At 43.6% G+C, this 18559-nt stretch overlaps 2 protein-coding genes across 2 annotated transcripts in view; one reads left to right on the top strand and one right to left on the bottom strand.

Annotated features, from left to right (window-relative positions):
* LOC119159497 (ADAMTS-like protein 5) overlaps positions 1 to 9888 on the bottom strand; it is a 167547-nt gene extending 157659 nt beyond the window's left edge. The window contains exon 1 of the mRNA XM_075891650.1: positions 9677 to 9888. The gene's annotated coding sequence lies outside the window, so the exon portion shown is untranslated. The remainder of the gene's footprint in view (positions 1 to 9676) is intronic.
* Positions 1 to 18559, top strand: part of LOC142767097 (uncharacterized) — a 290153-nt gene that overhangs the window by 98902 nt on the left and 172692 nt on the right. The window lies entirely within an intron of this gene.

Below are 18559 nucleotides of genomic sequence, written 5' to 3'. Positions count from 1 at the left end.
AGCTGTGTATATTTTCCTGGTTTATTGTTTATTCAATGTATAAACTCTTTTTCATGTTGTATTTTTATTGTGTCTTTGTACTCACTCCTGCAATATCTTGTTGTGCAACATGGAAGTATCTGTAAATAAATAAAATGAAAATAAAGACGTCGCGTCAACAATATTATGCTTGTGCATTATTAGTCATACACATGCACATGAGATGCCACATAGTAATCGCTTGCTCTTTTTAATAATAACAGTGGAGCGTTTTCAAAACACTTCAATCTTTTTCTTTTTAGTCTTATAAGCGATATCCACACAACGTTAACATATTGCTACGATGGCGTTAATATTTCAACATTATTTAAATGCGGATATATGGTACATACGTGTAATGAAGCAATAGAAATCGCAAAAAAAGTTCATCCAGCGAGCGTCTTGACTCAGATAACGTGGAAAACGATTTCATGCAGGCTGAAACATGCCCAGCATGATATAGCACCACGAAAGTGTGAGAATCGTGAGAGTACGCAAGCATCATAGAGTACGCAAACACCCTGAAGTTGAAGACGTAGAACAGCCAACTACAGGTATTTCTGCGGCCTTGCTTGTTCTGTGCTGCCATCGAGAATGTTTACAAAAAAATTGCTGGAGCGTAAATTATGCCTCAAGAATGATGCCATACCTACTTCAAAATGAAGGTCGTGGCCACCATCCAGTAGGTGCATGATAAAACGTTAGTTCTCACTGAAAAAAAGAAGGCGTTTTCTCCCACAATACCCCTGGTTACAACAGTGTTCTTTGGGTTCCATCAGTCGGCAGTGATGCCTTCAGGTCTGACCTCGATGCGTTCGCAAAAGCCAACGTAAGCGTTTCGAAGAACCACTACTGCACAGCACAACAGAAATCGACCCTCTCTCACGCTCTCTCTCGATATCCTACCGTACATCTCCGGAAGCGATAATCCCACGCCATTCTGCCATGACCCATTAAACAAGACGAAATAGAAGGCTTTCTAGTGAAAGAAAAATGCTGTAGAAAAGGAGTGATAAGGAGATTTTCCACACCGATGGAAGGTCGAAGGGCGAAATGTCTGCTACATGTTTCTCCGAGACAGCTACGCAAGCGACGCCTTCATACGCTTCCACCAGAAGCAAAAGGGAAGCCAGAAGAAGCCTTCCGCAACAAGATCGAAAGGAGTACGAGCACGGCCATTTGTAGTGGAGATTAGAAGCATCCAGGGTAGCCGTGCTGGTAAACTGCCCGCCTGTCTCTGAAGATTAAGCTCCGTGTCGGACGGCAGGAGTGCTTCTGACCACGACGGCGTTCGGGAGTAATAAATATGTTGTCACAAAGGTTGCCATAAAGTTTGAGAGAACACTGCTATATTTCTGTTCACTGCGTGCGCCTGTAGGTTATTGTTATTATTCTTTTTTTTTTGCAAAAGATTCGGTGCCACGTCATCATGCGAGAAATCCTATTAAACCTGAAGTATTTCTGCCCCGTGGAGACAGATCAAACTCTGGAATGAATTAAAGCACGGAATCTGAAACATTTCATAAGTATAACTTATAGAAATGTATGATGAAATCACTCGCTATACATGTGCTCTAGAATGAACTTCTACGTAACACTCCATCCCTAGCAAAAGCGGAACACGTACGTTGTCTTACTTATCTTGATTTTGTGTCTATTCGGTCACAAATTTGCTCAGCGAAACGCCTTTGATCACCCCCGGTGTATGTGTACTGTTTGCTTTGTCAATGCGTGATTCAAATAGTTATAGGGTACCTGCTCGATAACAAACTCGGCACAAATCTCAAAACCGGGGTAGCGAGTTTTCTTCGTGACAAAGCGTAGCTATTATTCCGTAAATGTTATCCGTATAGTACTTTCGTGTCTCAGGAGCAACATTAACGAAATATGTCCCCTTTTTTGCGCAGTAGTTCTATCGTGCGAAATTTAATGGCCAATCATCGTACCATTTTCGTTAATCCAAGATTGTGCGGCAGGTGCCTCACTGGCAGGGAAGAACGGAGCAGACCTTAGTGGTGAAAGAGAGCTTTTATATTTTTCTATATACGTGGGACGCTGAGAGATCCGTATTAATGCACTAAACACGTGACTTCTTGTCGTTAGTTATGCATAGATGACTTCAGCGAGGAAACACAATTTAGCTGATTTCAGCGAGGACACATGATTTAGCTTTAAACACAAAATGCGCGCGCTGAAGCACTTCGTCCGATGCTGCAAAAACGGCGTATACGACGCGTTTTCGAGTTCCCGAAACATGCGATGTGACTGGAAAGCGCAAAATTGAGCTGGGGAATTTCACCATGCTTCAGAAAACGTGTCTGCACTGCAGTCGTGCCTGCAAGCGTGCTTCGAAGGGCTCTTTTAGCAGATGCTCCTTACTTGCGCACATCTCGTGGCTACACTGCGAGTCAGTGCTGCAAGTTTATTTCAGCCGAGTCCCACGCTATACAAATTGTCTCAATGGGGGTAAGTTTCCACGTCCAAGCTCGGTTGAGACGGAAAAGTGGTGGGTATGTAACCCTGTTTCCAAGTTTCTTTTAAATTTCTTTTTGCGAAACGTTGGAGCCAACACATCCCGGGTATTACTTGCAAACGCGCGAATAAAATCAAGTTAAGCGAGTGGAAGTACTCCCAGTGTACCCTGAAAGTCGAAATGGCTTAGTGCCAGAAGTAGACTTTGAAAGTAATTATGTTCGCATAGTGGAGTTGCGCTCGCCCTCGGCATCGTATAATGGACTCCTCGTGACTTGACCTGCGTTTGCAGTGCCACGTTCGTACGCAGCCCTCATCAGCTTAATAGGCAAAGTCATGCCTGATATCATTTTCACCGGCACCAGCGCATGTATTCTCACTTTGTGTATTTTCTACTGGGGCTCCGCACTGGTGCCACAAGATGAGGCACCGCGTTATGCATGCAGACTATCCTCTAGAGCCCTCACCCTTGATTTTATTGTGAAACGAATAACAAAATAAAACGAGATGCACTCATGAATATTACATGCCTTTCGCAGGAATGTTTTCAGTAGGGTGGATTATTTTTTTGTTTTTCTTCAAATGGCTTTTGTAATTTGTTTTCTTCCTACATATCTGAGCAGGTGGTAGATTGTGTGTATTATATGCTATTACCTTAAATAACGTTAATGCTAAAGACAACTACGCTAACATTGTCGAGCTAACCGCAGGTATGAAAAATACTGAGCCGCCCTACGGGCGTCACCAGCATTTCCCCGTAGTGCGTGCGATACCATACTGCGTCGCTGAAGATGGAAGAACGGAGGGGGCGCTGGTGCGGCTTCTTTAGCGGACTCTTGCTGGTGTTGCTGAAACACCAATGTGAGGGGAAGGGAAGTGGACTTGGCGCACTCTCTTGCCGATGACCTTGACTAATCATTAACAGACAAACTGTCGTAGCTATAGCAGTAGTTAGTGCGGTGTCATAAGAAATATTATCGTCATGATCCGGCACGTGCTCTCTTTGTGGTCTTGTTAACCGTAGTCGTGCTCTTCATTTGCTGCTTCATTACCAAAACACAAGCTTCTATTTCTCCGGCGGAGTATGAAATAACTCTCATGGGTGAGGCGATGAGTACTGGGAGAGAGAGAAAGAAAGATAAATAAAAATATGGGGAGAAATTCGTGGGAAAATTCTTTGCTAGGCGAGGTTGAAACCCGCGTACACACCATCTGAAGGCAGACGTCTTGAAGGAACACTAAAGTTAAATAAAAGTTTACATCAGAGTGTAAGCTCAATGTAGGACAACATCTGAAACGACAATATTGTGAACAGCAGTGTTATACTTACCGAGAAACTAAGATAAATGCACAAGAATACATGCACAGCAGTAGGACAACCTCCAAATGATCCCGATGACATCAGACGAACCACCTACAATTAATCACGAGTAGTTGATCTAGCTGCACTAAAGAACCTTCCGTGCATCAAGAGATGCAATAAAATGCTGCTTGTTCGTTTGTTTCATGCATGGAAAAAGGAACCGCCGAACGTTACTATGGGGAATGGCGCGAGTGGTTCAAAAATTCAAATTTTGCGAGGTTAAACTGGACAGGTTGCGCCATCTAACGGGGCGCAGCTGAATCAAAAAACATCTGCCATCTCGAAGCCAATGGCAGGAAATCGATCAATGACCAACCCCAGTGTAGGGTAGCATACCGGATACTAGCATCTGGTTAACCTCCCTACCTTCCTTTTCTCTCGTTTCTCTCTCTCTTGATCAATGACCGTCGCTGCTGCTGTGGCTCGCTCTGCTTTCGGTCTGTCTACTAGTGTCAGCGTCCACGCAGTAAAGCCATGCAACGTTGTGCACGGCAACAGTGACATCAGTCAGTCCGCTTCCTGAAGCGGGTAATTTGTAGTGCGCTAACCTGTTGCAGACCACTAAAACATGATTTTATTTCTAAATAGGCGCTTCCTTAGCACAACAGTTACAATACGAGATTTTTGAACTGCTGTTTCAACAATCAACGCCGACTTGATAGTGTCCTTTAGTGTCCCTTTAGGCACTCGGCTATTCAGGAACGCCAGCATAGCATGGCTTTACCGTGTGCAGTATAGCATGGTGTCGTGAAACGAAACTCAACCAGAAACCGGTAGTGAGGGCGAGGAAGAAAGAGTAAAACGTGCCATAGAAACAAAAAAAACATACAAATAAACACAGAAAACAAATAGCAAAGAGAGAGAGAGAGAGAATCAAGGAAAGAGATAAAATTACAATACGGAGAGACGGAGGAACGAGATGGGAAGAGGAAGCGAGAAATACAGAGATATAGAGAAAGAAGGGGAAGACAAAAAATCTTAAGGACGGAGAAAGAGAGACATGGAGAGAGAGAGAGAGACATATGGAGATGAGAATGAAGAGAAAGGGAACGCCACCAGCCCCGTAATTAGCCAAGTCTTCGCATTACTAGCGCAGAGCTGCCCTACTTTTAACGCGAAAGTGTTTTATGCTAGTATTTACTATGGCTCCGTGAACGTACTTCTTTCATGGATATGACGTTGTATAGTATAGACCAACACAGTGCAACGAAAAAACCGAGAAGAAAACGTTCTGCAGTGCGTCAAACTACTGCAGCCTCGCACTCCTCAGCGCGCGACCATAACCACTATGTCACAAAGAGAACTTTCTCAACGTGTGAACGGCGAGCCACTTGTATTCGCAACTTTCACGACCTATTGATGGCGCGACTATACGTCCAACATGGCGGTTGTTGAGATGATCACACCGAAAGAGACACTTTTGGCGAAGACTGCAATTCTTCGCGCTTCGGGGGCCCTTGGATTTATGTTTTTGAGGAAGTCGGGGAGTGCTAACATATTATAATTAGTAAATAAATGCTGGGTAGCATGTTGGGAAGATAAACTTGCGCAAAAATTATATCGTATCGAGCAGACGAACTAAGCGCGAGAACTGCAAACTTGGAAGTTGCTGTACTCGTGCAGAAAATGGGTGCTGCATACATTCACGGGCCTTGGTTACTTGCCTGCTAAATTTAACCTTCTTAGCCCCTGATGGCTTTTTTGGGTGCTAATTTGAACGGGACGCTTGATTTCCCTCACGGTGTACATAGACTGTGCGCATCAAAGCTCGCAGTGAAATCAGTTGGCTTTTTTTCTTTCTACTTTCTCTTTAACTTTGGAAACTCAAAGGGTTACGTTGATATTGAGACCACTGACAACGTTGAAACGTGAAAACAAGCAGCAGCGTCTGATGTTTGAAGCAGGTTCAATACTTCCATCATCCCAACAGAGTTTCTGGCTGCCACTGCTAAGCGGCAGTACGGTACCTGGAAGTTGCGAATACATTATGTACCGCTAACGGTCCTCATAGCTCAGCGACGTAGCGCGTTTTAGTCATCACTAGTGAGATGGCATGATGGGCGCGGGTCGGGTGCAGCGCGCGCGCCACCACATGGAGCCGTCGAAGTGTGTACGTCCATGTGTTCTCTATAGCATGGTGGGGCACCCACTCGCGAGCTTCTTTCGCGATTCGGATGCTTTTTACTTCTTGAGGTTGCACCGGCTGTTTGCTTTGAAGTGACAGTAGCGATCATCATTTCGCTCGCTGCCGCGGCCGCGTTTACTAAAGGACCGTGCTGCTCACACATGATGAAGTAAGAATTATGACAGTTCGCTCTTGTCCTGTGTATACCTGTACGTTCATTTCGTGCATCTTTCTTTCTGTTTCAGTAGCGTGCTTTCGGTGTCCAGCTGTGACAGTTGTTCGTCCACGCTCGTCCTTCGCATGATCCATTCGTGCGAGCTTTCTGTTTTAAGTGTGCACTGCGAGTTTCGGGTTACTGGTCGTTCTTCGCGTAACATTGCAATTTGTTGCTGTAGTGGCAATTCCTTCGCTCTTGTGGCAAAACAGTGTCCAAAGAACACTCAATTACCTATGCGAAGACACGTTTCGCTTTCGTGCTATATGAATTCCTAAAAGAGAGATCAGCCACGTTTTTCTTTCTCTCTCTTTTCTCACGAATATATTACCGCCAGTTCCTCTTTGATGAGTGGTTCTCGGTGACTTACAATTCTCGTTAGTCTGTTGGCAGGAATCGGCTAAGGAAACAAAACTAGCATGCTGCCACACGAAATACAAAAGACATACGCAGTAACGAGATGTTTGAACCACAGCATAATTTCACAGGGAATTTCAAGTCACTGCGAAATCACAGGGACCAACACGGCTGATCACATGACACATAAGCAGCACACAAGGATATTATTTTTCACCACTACCTTCATTGATGATAGGCGCGCGATATACAATCTGCGCCATAGATTGCCCAAGGAAAGTTGATTTGTTGATAGACCACATAACTCTGTTGTGTAGCATTCTTTAAGGCATGAATTTATTAATCTGATAACGGTTAGTTGATCGCTTAACAGTAAATCATGGGCTTCGGCTTGGTGCGGCCTGTACGAAGACCTTCCTGTATAGAATCAGAAAATATGATAGTGCTATGCTGATGCTACTATAAAGGAGACATAAACGCCTTCTTCTACACTTTAAAATTTATGACGCCTAATGTGAGAAACATTCTCAGAGACTAAGTTGTTTAAAGGAAGAACCTCTATCAGTAGCAAAAAGTTTCGGTCAATGGTCATGAGTAAAATTTCATGACATTGCTGCACGCGCAGTACCGCAATTTTTGGGGGAATCTGAAAAGGTACAAGGTCACTTAATTTAATAAACATACTTTTTGCGTTATTTCAACTAGAACGCTTGGCTACATATTTTTATAATGTAGATATAGCAGGCAACTCTTTGTGAAAACACAATTGTTGCTGTTAGAAAGCAGTATTCAAGTGCGAATTCCTAGATTACTTATGGTCGGCTATCACAACATTTCAGTGTGGAAGTGTTAAAGAGCTCATTTTGCAGAAATTACGGTGTTTACGTCAGCATCGGCATCACTGTTGGCGTCGTTAGAAATAATCTTGTCCGTGACCGAGAAATCGAGGAAGATGTAATGAAATAAATAATAGAAATTTTCGGGTCCGAGTGAGGACTGAACCCAGGCCGTTTGCATGGAAAGCAGGTGTTCTACCTCACAGCCACGCGTGTGCTTGGAAATAGAGTGAAACTAACTTCATTCCTTTGTAAATGCAGTGAAAATACCTCTTATAGTTTACAAGCACACGCGTCCCGTATACAGGCTTCACAATACAACATGCTATATCACAGTAACATTGCGTCGTACAAGTGTACATTGCCATCGGGTGTCATAATTTGTAATTATTATACTGAATTCGTGTATTAAAGAAGCCCGCCACTAGTTACGAAAGGTACTCACGTTATTGTGCGTATTCCGTTAGGGCCACACCAAATGCAGCGCTTTGTGAAAACTTCACTGACAAAATCTAGTTTCAACTTTAGCGATTACATATTAGTAATCCACAACTTAAACTTCTCGAGTGTCATCATATAATAAAAAGCATGCTCTAAGTGGTCGAAAAACGCACATCGACCAGATATTGCTATCGCGTTCAACTCTTAAAGGCGAAGCTCAAGGATTCCCAGTTTTTAAGCGAGCTTTTACTTTGAGGGTGGACATTTCAGTCGCGTGATTGCTTCGCTTTTGGCAACGTTTGTGTTGCGCGTAAAAATTTTTGCATTGAAGAGTTGGACTGAGTGCGCAAGTGTAGCGCTGTGCGAGAGGTTTGCATTTGTCTCACACTGAGTATGGGTCTTTCTACAAGATCGATCCATCGTCTGTCTGATTTCAATATGCCGCTAGGCCTTAACAGAGAAGGGGAAACATGCTTGCAACGCATCAGATACGTCACCTTAAACGCATTAAATGCGGTCTTCGCTAACTATATTAAGAGCAAGGTTACACTGTTGGACTCACCATTGTTCGTTGAGTGTCTCCCTGAAGACCTGAAATGTGATCTGGGTGAATGCAGGCGATACGCACCAGAGAGACAGTGTCTGAAGGTGAGCTAGCACCTTCGCCCGGACTCGTTCTTAGAGCTGCGACATATTTTGGGTCCATGGCAAAGCTTCACCTGTGCATTACGCGCCACGAACGCGCTTTTGGCTTTCTGTCGGGCCACAAGCATGAACGAGACTTTGTAAACAGTGTAGCCTTAATCTCTGTCTGTGTGTTCATGTGCGTCTGTGTGTCTGTGTTATGTTATTGTTAGCGTATATATCATAATCATAACCTAGCAGCTGGAGTGACATGTGAGATGAACAGTCAGGCTAGCATATCCTGCGTCTCATCAAAACGCATCTCTCAGTCTTGTCTTCTGCTTTGCGAAAACAGCTATTGTGCAAGAGGCGTAGCCGTCGCAACGCATTGCCACCAACCACTCTTTACATATATACACGAGGAAAATGTGTGTTGCGCAACGCAGATTCCGTTTCACACACCATCAGTGTGAAACGTGAAAAGAGAGAAGCTCTTTCTTAAAGAAAAAAAGCTGATTTTCGCCGGCGTCTGCACATCGCTGGCATGCTACTCTGTATAGGATTGGGAAAGAGGACTGAAATATTTCAGTAGAAAGAAAACAAACATATGAAAAAAAACGTGGTGACGAAGTGAAGCTCATGAATTGCGCAATGCTTTGCATACTCTACAGAGGTGAGGAGACCACATAGGTTGTCTTAGATCGAAGTGCATGGTCTCTGCCATACGCGCGAAAAGTCTTTCTGCGAAGTGTTCGTTTCTTTATTGCATCAATAACATTCGGACATATAACTTCATGCGCTGTAGCAGTTAACGAACTAATATTCCAGGCAAAAATACATAGAGGAGTTGTTATGCATCGACACGATGAATTAGGCAAACAAGGAGAGAGAACAGCAGCAGGCATACTGAGATTTCGGAACGAAAATCAGATGCAAAAGCGCAGCTTACAGAGCAAATTTTAAAGGTGGATATCTGATGTCATTAGGCTTTGTAGAATTTTCCGCGTGGAAATAAATCAATAATTGAGTAAAATAAATAAATAAATATATGTCTGAGGGTGAACTTCCCAAGCACCTGCACACATTTATTGCTGAGGTGATGCAGTCGAATATGATTGTCACCAAGCATTCAAGAAAATGTTTTTCCAAAAAAAAAAAAATTAAGCGCGCGCAGCCATGCGTAAAACCGCAAATATTAGAGTGAAAGTACGTATAAGACAACTTACCCAATTGATCCTCACATGCTATGCATGCTTCTTCGTCCATGCCAGTAGCGGTGGCGGCGTGACAGGTGTCCGAACAACCACCAAGGTGAGGTCCATTAGGTCGTTAATTGGGCTGCAGCAGTAAGCAGGAACGCACACACGCCGAGCTCGTCGCACGCTTAATCCAACGAGGCACTACACCGAGAGCACCCTCGTGTCCGGACACGAGTGAGATCCGCACACTCGAGCTGCCGCGGGTTAGCCGAGTCGTGTGAACTCGCCAACGGGAATTCCTGCGGCTGGGAACAGCGCGGGACGAGAATCTGAATGCGACGGGGCGGTGGAGACGACGGCGCAGCAGGCTGGGGATTTCGCGCAACGTGACGCCACTTGCACGCCCGCCGGGACTTCTCGTGAGCGCACTTCGGCGAGCGCCGCACTGGAGGCGGCGGATGTCGTAAGCGAGAGGGTTGGGAGGAGGGTAAGACATCGACTTTCGGCGCTTGTTTACGCGGCGCACGTGGACGTGCGGAGAACGTAAGATGCGCGCACACATGTTGTTCGTGTTGTGCTCTCGGTTCAGTCTCGGGATGTGCCCCTGCTTGCTGTGAGATAGAAAAACGGGGAAAAAACAGTGAGGAAATGGAGGAGGCGTTTTGCGAGTGTACTGATCACACTTTCCGCTCATCACTACGCGTTAGAAGTGAGAGGTGTCACCTTTAGCGTCACCTTTCTTTCTTGCCTGCCTTTCAATTGAAGAAAAAAAAAAGTCTGTGTTTGCAAAAAAAAAAAAAAAGCGACTGCTGCGAAGAGGGAACGGAAACGAGCATGTTTGCATCTCGAACGACGTGCCTGGCGATCGCTGACGCTAGTTGATGACGATGGGAGCAAGGGGCAGGACATTTTTTACTGAGTTCGCGCCTTAGAATTCTGACTCAATTCCGTTTCTTTGATTTTTTCGCAAGGAAGAGCTTCTTTATGCTGTTAGCACGAAGCAAAGTGAAACGAACTCCTGTCATATTCAGGTGCGCGGAACACACGCACCTGACCTAACGTAACACTGACACTCTGGCAGGAATCTGAAAAAGGAAATCAAAAAACATGATCTTGACGTATATCAAGATAACTTATAAAACAATACGACACATTCCACCGATTATCAGAGTCAATAGCGCGTGAATCATGGAGCGAGGAGCTGCCACAGCAACCGTTTTCTCTTTTCCTTGAGTTTGGCGGCACATGAACTGATTTCCTTTGCCTATACTCTGTGTAATCGTGCGCGTATCTTTGCTTTAACAAAGATGTCGACAACACAGGTGCCCAAAGGGCAACTTACGTTCTGGTATAATGCCGGTACTAGCGTCGGAGTACAGACGCCAACTTTGTCGGAACGAAGTGCACGTGGTGCGCTAATATGCATGTAATAAGCTGCATTTGTTGGCGAATTACTCCTGTGTATGACGCACCTCGTGAATGTAGCTTGCTGAGCCGTAGAGGTAAGGGTTATTGCGTTGGAATAAGTACGAATAACACACACTGGAACCGCCCACTTGTGTTCTCGGCATGACTCATGCACAACGTGTTCCTTCTTTTTATTTTATTTTACTTTATTAATTTATTAGTATTTTTTCTCATAGTAGTTTTATGATCTGGCGAGCTTCGGTGGTAAGCCTCTTGACCGCTATACGTATGTATGCGTTTGTACGGTTGCGACTCATCCGAGGTTTTTATTCTTTTTTTCTATCGGTATTTTTGATTATTAGTAACTGTCACTGAGGTCACGTTATTTATGCCTTAGAATGTCTCTGATAAACTCACATACTCCTATTTCAGTTTAGCTAAAGCGAAAACCAAAAGACCACCCAGACGTAGGCGGCTGGATGGAGGCATAGATAGATAGATAGATAGATAGATAGATAGATAGATAGATAGATAGGTAGGTAGATAGATAGATAGATAGATAGATAGATAGATAGATAGATAGATAGATAGATAGATAGATAGATAGATAGATAGATAGATAGATAGATAGATAGATAGATAGATAGATAGATAAATATATTGATAGTCCGCCCTCTTCAGCAGTGGTATATACCACCTATTTCCATCTCTTTGAATATCTACTTGCGCTGAATCACACATACGATTTTAGCAGTGTGTTCATTTTTGTGTCAAGGTTTGTACGCAACGTTTCAATTGCATCATTTTACAAAACCGTATTCTTTTTGTCCCTAAGGGATTGATTGATATGTGGGGTTTAACGTAAAAATAAATACCATATGATTATGAGAGACGCCGTAGCGGAAGGATCCGGAAATTTTGACCTCCTGGTGTTCTTTAACGTGCACCCAAATCTGAGCACACGGGCCTCAACATTTTCGCCTCCATCGAAAATGCAGCCGCCAGAGCCGCGATTAGATCCAGTGACCTGCGGCTCAGTAGCCGAGTACTTTAGCCACTAGACAACCGCGGCGGGGCTTTTGTCCCTAAGAGGTCATCGCGAATGCTGTCATCAAATATAAATGTAATTATTTTTTTAATGAAACGCTATGACTGGAGCAAAAACTATCCATATATATGCCGGTAATTCTAGCCTCATCATAGCTCCACAAACACTGGTTAAAATAGTAATCCTTGCTCAATTTCATGCACACTTTTTCTGTAGAGACGTATTGACGAATAATATTTATCTAGCGCTAACCTTTTACAGAGCGTAATCGCGAGGTAGTAATTCATCGGTAAATGGGAAAGTAAAAAAAAATCTAGTCATCATAATTCCCAATGCTTGCGAATAAACAAGGCCTTACAAATGTTTACGCTGTCCTCTTCTAAGTTCATCGTCGTAAGATATTCTTTATGTCATCAATAAAAAAAAGGTAAAATGTTCTTTTTTTATACCCTCACTCGCAGTTTTCAAGTGACCGGTCTTGGCGAAAGAATCAAAAGAGGTGAAAATGCTGCTGCGAATGTAAACCGGAAATTGCACCATGGTGAAAACTAAGCAAAAAAAAAAGCACCTTTAAGGATGCTTTTGCTGGCACTGTCGTGACCCCATTTTTTTCCGTCGTTGGCTTCTTTCGGGGTGTTTTTGTTTGCGCAGGTGTTTTGCTTTTCCGCTTTTGTTTACATTTACAGCTTGCGTTTCTCGCTTGACGATCAGCTCTTCAAGTCACTCCATGCACCCTTCTTCGCAAGATAAGTGGTCCGTTTATCAACGAGCCTGTTCCTTCCGTCGCATGCGGACACCCTGCCATCTGAGAGTGCCGCACGCTGCTGGTGCCTTTGGTGAAGTGCAATTCTTTGATGTTGGCTCCATCAAAGGATGGACAAGGTTTTTTTCAGTGTTTCGAGAGTTTTTTTTATTCGTTGCTCATAAATTGGAAAAAACGAAAGTGCGCCTGCTGTAATGAAACATGTCTGAGAGAATTGAGCAGAGGAGCGCGAGTACTATGGAAAACATCAGCAGTAGCTTAGGTCGGCTATGCCAAGATATGCATAGCGTGAGCTATGAATGCGTGGATGAACGAACGAACGAACCACGGATTGACAAACGGACGGATGGACGGAAGAACCTCGTATGAATGAATGAACGGACGGATGGATGGACCGTGGATGAATCGACAGACAAACAACAGATTTATGGTCGGGCGAGTGAACCAAGCACGGACGAACGGACGGATGGACAAACACGGATGGATGGTTGGTCGACTGAACCAAAGACGGACGAACGATGGACGTATGGACGAACAAAGGACGGACGAATGAACACAGATAGACGGATGAATGAACACAGATAGACGGATGAATGAACGAACCACGAATGGATGTACGAACGGACGCGCTAGCGAGCGAGTGATCTCACGCGAGTCAAGCGCCAGCCCATTTTTGACACGTAACTCCAAGAGCTTTCATTCCTTCGACACGCCAGCTGTGCGCCGTGTGACGCCATTGCTCTTCGCGCTTGCGCAGAACTGGTCTTTGTAAAACACTTGAAACTGCTTACCCTCGGCAAGTGTAGCTTACGCAACAAAATATCCAATCTAATAAATTGAATGTGTTGTTTTTACGGGGTTGGTCCTAAATTTAATGTGAGCGATTATATTGGGAAGTGACAATTGGGAAGTGATAATAATACGCCACAGCCTGCCAAGGCCGGCTGGAATTGGTGGAGGGCGAAGTAACCGGTGCACGCACGGTCGCCCAGAATTATAACGATCTGAAGAATACGAAAAGCCGTTACCATGAAACTCATGCTGATTTGCCCTGTAGGCGGTAATGCTGCACTTGATGGAAGAAAAGTGGAAGGATTCTCACGAAATTTTAGGGGAAACTCGGAAAGACCACAATGTGAACTTTTCCCATCTGAGAGACACATGTTGGTGATGATGGTTCGTCAAAGTCTTGTAAATAACCCTCAAAACAACATCATTTCGCAACAGCTGGCAAAGCCAAAGGGGCTTGCACCAAGACATTCTGGAGGAGGCCGGCACAGTCACACCGCCAACGCTTGCATATCTCGCTTGGAGTGATGTATTGATGCAGGAGGAGCATATATTGAAGCCTTTTATAATGTTGTAATGATCTAAAAGATATTTTTTTCAATTCCACCCACTGACATTACTTTTCGGAAATACCGAGTAGGTGCCACTGATCAAATGAAATGTCGACGATCCCGCTTGCAATGGACGGGCTTCTGCGTTTAAGTAGTGGGACTACTGAGACGCAACCACGCCAATTCAACTCACAGGAACGAGAAACGAAGCACTGAAGAAATGTCCAGCGTTTTATGACTTTCTGCAGCTAGTTGGTTAATTCAAAACTAGACAGCACCGCAACACCGTGGCTGTCTTCCTACCATGGCCGTCCCGCTACCGGGGCCTTCTGCAGCACTGCTCAACATCCGCGTCACGTCGTCTGCTCGGCGTCCCCATAATGTCTGCGCCGCGAACAACGCTACGGGGGTGCTGAGCGAAGTAGACAAAGTAAAGTCAACATAGTGGCATCTATGAGTGCAATTTGATTCCTAGCGCCTTGATCTTATCACGCCGTCGTCCTGCGCTGTGTGGCCTGTAAGTTCAGAACGCACAAGTTTATGTGCTTTACAATTACAGCATGAAGCTTCGTGACGAGCGTATTCGTCGATATTTTGCGATGTTTTCAAGGCTCATTCTCAACTTCACGCTGACTAGGCTTAGCATGAATGGCTAAATAAACACAGCTAATTCCCTTATTAAAGACAGAACATACCTGATACTTTGCCCCCAGCGTGAGATGAAACGAAGTGGTAGTTGATTTCACCATTTATTTGTTAGCGTGACGACAGTACGTGAATAGGAAGAGAGAAGTTGGGTTGAAGTGGGCGGTCGCGTCTTCATGGGTCTGCCATGTTGGCTTGTAACCTAAGCTACGGCCACGGCCGCTTCGCTGGCCGAATGTGTTGGCTAAGGCAACTAGTTGGGAGAAGGCCAGTTACGGTCATGTGATCAAACATGGCAGCGCCTGTGCGCCGCAGCGCCGCTACAGGAAATCGTCTATAGAAACGTTAATTAAGGTAAGGCTAACTGCAGCGAAGAGAAGAAAAAATTTCGCTCTGTGAAAGTGAAACTTAGGCTACATTTTCGGCAGTATCCGTGCAGCATGTGCTCTATAGTGGTGTTTTAAAAGCGGATGCCAAGAGCCAAGCGCAGTTTGTGCAACATACTTGGAAAATGAGGTTCCATACTATTAGGTTTTTGGATCAGCTTGAATACCTTACCGGTGAAAATTACTTGCCATGTTCGTTTATACTACTATGTATCATAGATAGGATAACATCAGGAATGAGACGAACTTGGACGCAGAAGATGACTTACGCGCTGTTTTTTTTATGTGTAGAATGCAATAATAAGACGGTCACGACAACACGGCGGTACCTGAATTGACACCAGAACCTTCAATTAATCAAGCATATATGCACTTGATAGTGGCACCACAAGCATCATATCAATTCTTCGGGGCGCAATTCTTGAAACACGGTTGGTGTACGTTTACTTTTACATTATGTGCAATCGTCTCCCTAAGTATATCAGCTTGGTTAACTGACGTGTAAATGTGGACACTAAAAGAGGTACATTTACAGATGCCCTTTTTTTCACTGCGGTTTCTTCCCCGAATATTGGGCCTTTCCAAACCACCGCGGTCACAGCCTATATAACACCATCAAATCAGAAGTATGCGGATAGTGAATTTCAAAACCGAATCGCATAAGAAGTGAATAATGATGACATCGAATGGAAGATGAATACGAATAGAATATTATTCCAACAGTTTTCTAATGGTAGGGCAACAGTTTTTAAAGCTGGCCTAGACTGTTAATGTAAGGTGACAATTTTCAAAACAGCCCAAGAATATCACATTTTGTTTGAAACAAATATTCACAAGTATTAACAAAGTGGACATTACGGTTACTTCTAACCTACAAAAATACAATTGTTTAGACTTAGCTGCCACTAGAGCCTTCAAAATATTTTGTATCTGCAGTGGGAAATGCAGCAGTGATTGCAGTATTCAAGGTCGCACTTTATAAACAGCTTTAAATAAAACTGATACTTAAGTAATACGCAGTTTGTGTCAATTAACACCATTAGGTGTTTCATCGTGAAATAGTTCATTACAATGTTGCTTCGGTGACCCGAGTTTTAAGCAGATACCTTCGAGGTTCTCGCTCATTTATTTGAGCATTCTTTCTTTTTTAATATTTAAAGCTATTCGAAAAGTGTTCGCCATTTCGAATATGCATCTTTCGATTCGAGTACCGATTTTTAAATAATGCTAATCTATTCGTAACTCAAATTTTTGGATATTCACATATCTCTACATCAAATCTTTCCTCTATTACCTATAGACGCCTTTGTTTCAGCTATCGTAATTAATATATTTCTACACAATCATTTAAACCATCTCGTGATAATGCATACGAAAAATCAATTTTGCTCATTTGAATTAAGTACAATGTTACCTGCCTATATCAGCATATGAGCCTTTTATTTTGTAATTCTGTATCAGAATTTGTTTTTTTAACCAGCACAGTGTCTTGATTTGAACTAGTCACATCTCTGGTGTGATAAAATTCTGATGTTTTTCTGCCAGCCATCTCTTTATTGTTCTGGTTATTATTATCCAAACTATAAAAAACTGATTGAAGAATATTTCAAATATCAAATCGTGAAACTACGCGTTCAGTCGAGAAAATATATTTGTTGTGCCTCCTGTGTATCACTAACAACCCACTGCCACATATTGCCACCGAGATATATGCAAGTTGTACAGACAAGTCACCATGGTAACCATGGCAGCGTGAAGACACTACTTTGCATTTCCCTTGGGCTTCGTGTGTGCATAGGTGGAATGCTTTGACAAACGCACAAAGAATGACTGCCAAGAAGAGCGTAGACGTCGGTGCGTACTTTTCTCATCACGCGGGCTCGAAGAACGTGTACGGAGCCCCACAATGCATGCATCGATCTTCAGTTGAAGAATAGCACTGAAATGAAAGGTCTGCGGGTGTTCATCGATTTTTCGGGTAGTGCCCAGAAGCCCAGACGTAGGAAAATGTTACCCAGCATTATTCATGTCTGTCGACATTCGGTTGCAGAGTTCAGTTGGAATTCGTCAAAATAAACAGTCGATCTGAGCGGGATTATAGGAGTACAATAATGTTTTATTTGTTATCACACTCACCTGGAGTGTTCACTGTGCCGAGTGGTATATCTCGGTAGCCGCAAAACCAAAAAAAAAGGAACAAAAATAACGTAAGCTTGACTACGTTGGTAATTTGCGTTTACACATATAACGCACAAAAGTGACAAAACACAGAAGTCCACCAGAATGAATTTCCCACCATCTTCTTATATTTCACCTTGGAACTGCGTTTTGATCGTAGGGGCCTTAGTTGGAGGAGGTCGGGAAGTATGAATGGGGAGGAGAGCATTTGTCCGGCGCGCTGTTCGACAAGTTGCGGAGTGAGAAAACAAATTGAGAAAGAGAGAGAGAAACAGACAGGAGAAACACAAAGAAGGAGAAACAGCTTTATTGGCGACACAACGACGTGGTTGCGGTTTGCTTACCGATGGTTTCGAAAATGGTGGCCGTGAACACAACAAGACCATTTAAGAAAGAAGGAAAGGAAAATACGTTCTTCGCGATATAAATGTCTGGCTGAGCTGGAATCCAAACCCAAGTACCGACGATCTAAAGGCAAGCATCGTAACCTCTCGGCGGTCCAGGCCCGCTACGAGAGCCTAACGTAGCCTTGTACAGCACAATACAGCAAGCGGCTTGGAAAAAGAATTGTAACGACGTGGTTTTTGTAACGACGTGGTTCAGGTGACATATCCTAAACATGTCATAAAGAGAGAGAAATGGGTAGAAAATGAACAAAGACTGAAAAAGAAAGAAAGAGTGATGAATGAAGAAAACAAAGAGAAAGAAAGAATGGGGAAGTGAGAAGTGGAGAGATAGAGAGAGCGAGTCAGAAGAAAGGAAATGACTATTTAGAGAGGTAGAAATAAAAAAGAAAAGAAAGAGATAGAAAGAAAAGAAAGAGGGAGCGAGAAATAGAGGATAGTGTTGAAAGAATAAAAAGAAGGCGAAAAAAGTAAAACAGCAATAAAGGCAGAAAAATATGTTGCTGAAAAAATAGAAAGTAAAAAAAAAAGACAAATAAGAGACAAAAAAAAAAGAATGGGAAACGCGACAAAGCAAAGAGAAACAGACAAAAACAGGGACGGCTGTTAAGTTTTGGTGCTCTTTCTGGTTTGGCACCACTTGAGTGAAGCTGTCCTAATTCTTCTGCGTAGCTGAACATTCAATGGATTAATTCACCTACTACATCAGTGAATTTCCGGAGTCCTCCACTACGGCGTC

The sequence above is a fragment of the Rhipicephalus microplus genome, chromosome 1 (genome assembly GCF_043290135.1).
Source record: "Rhipicephalus microplus isolate Deutch F79 chromosome 1, USDA_Rmic, whole genome shotgun sequence".
Taxonomy (NCBI): Eukaryota; Metazoa; Arthropoda; class Arachnida; order Ixodida; family Ixodidae; genus Rhipicephalus; species Rhipicephalus microplus.
This window is presented reverse-complemented; position numbering and strand designations above follow the sequence as displayed.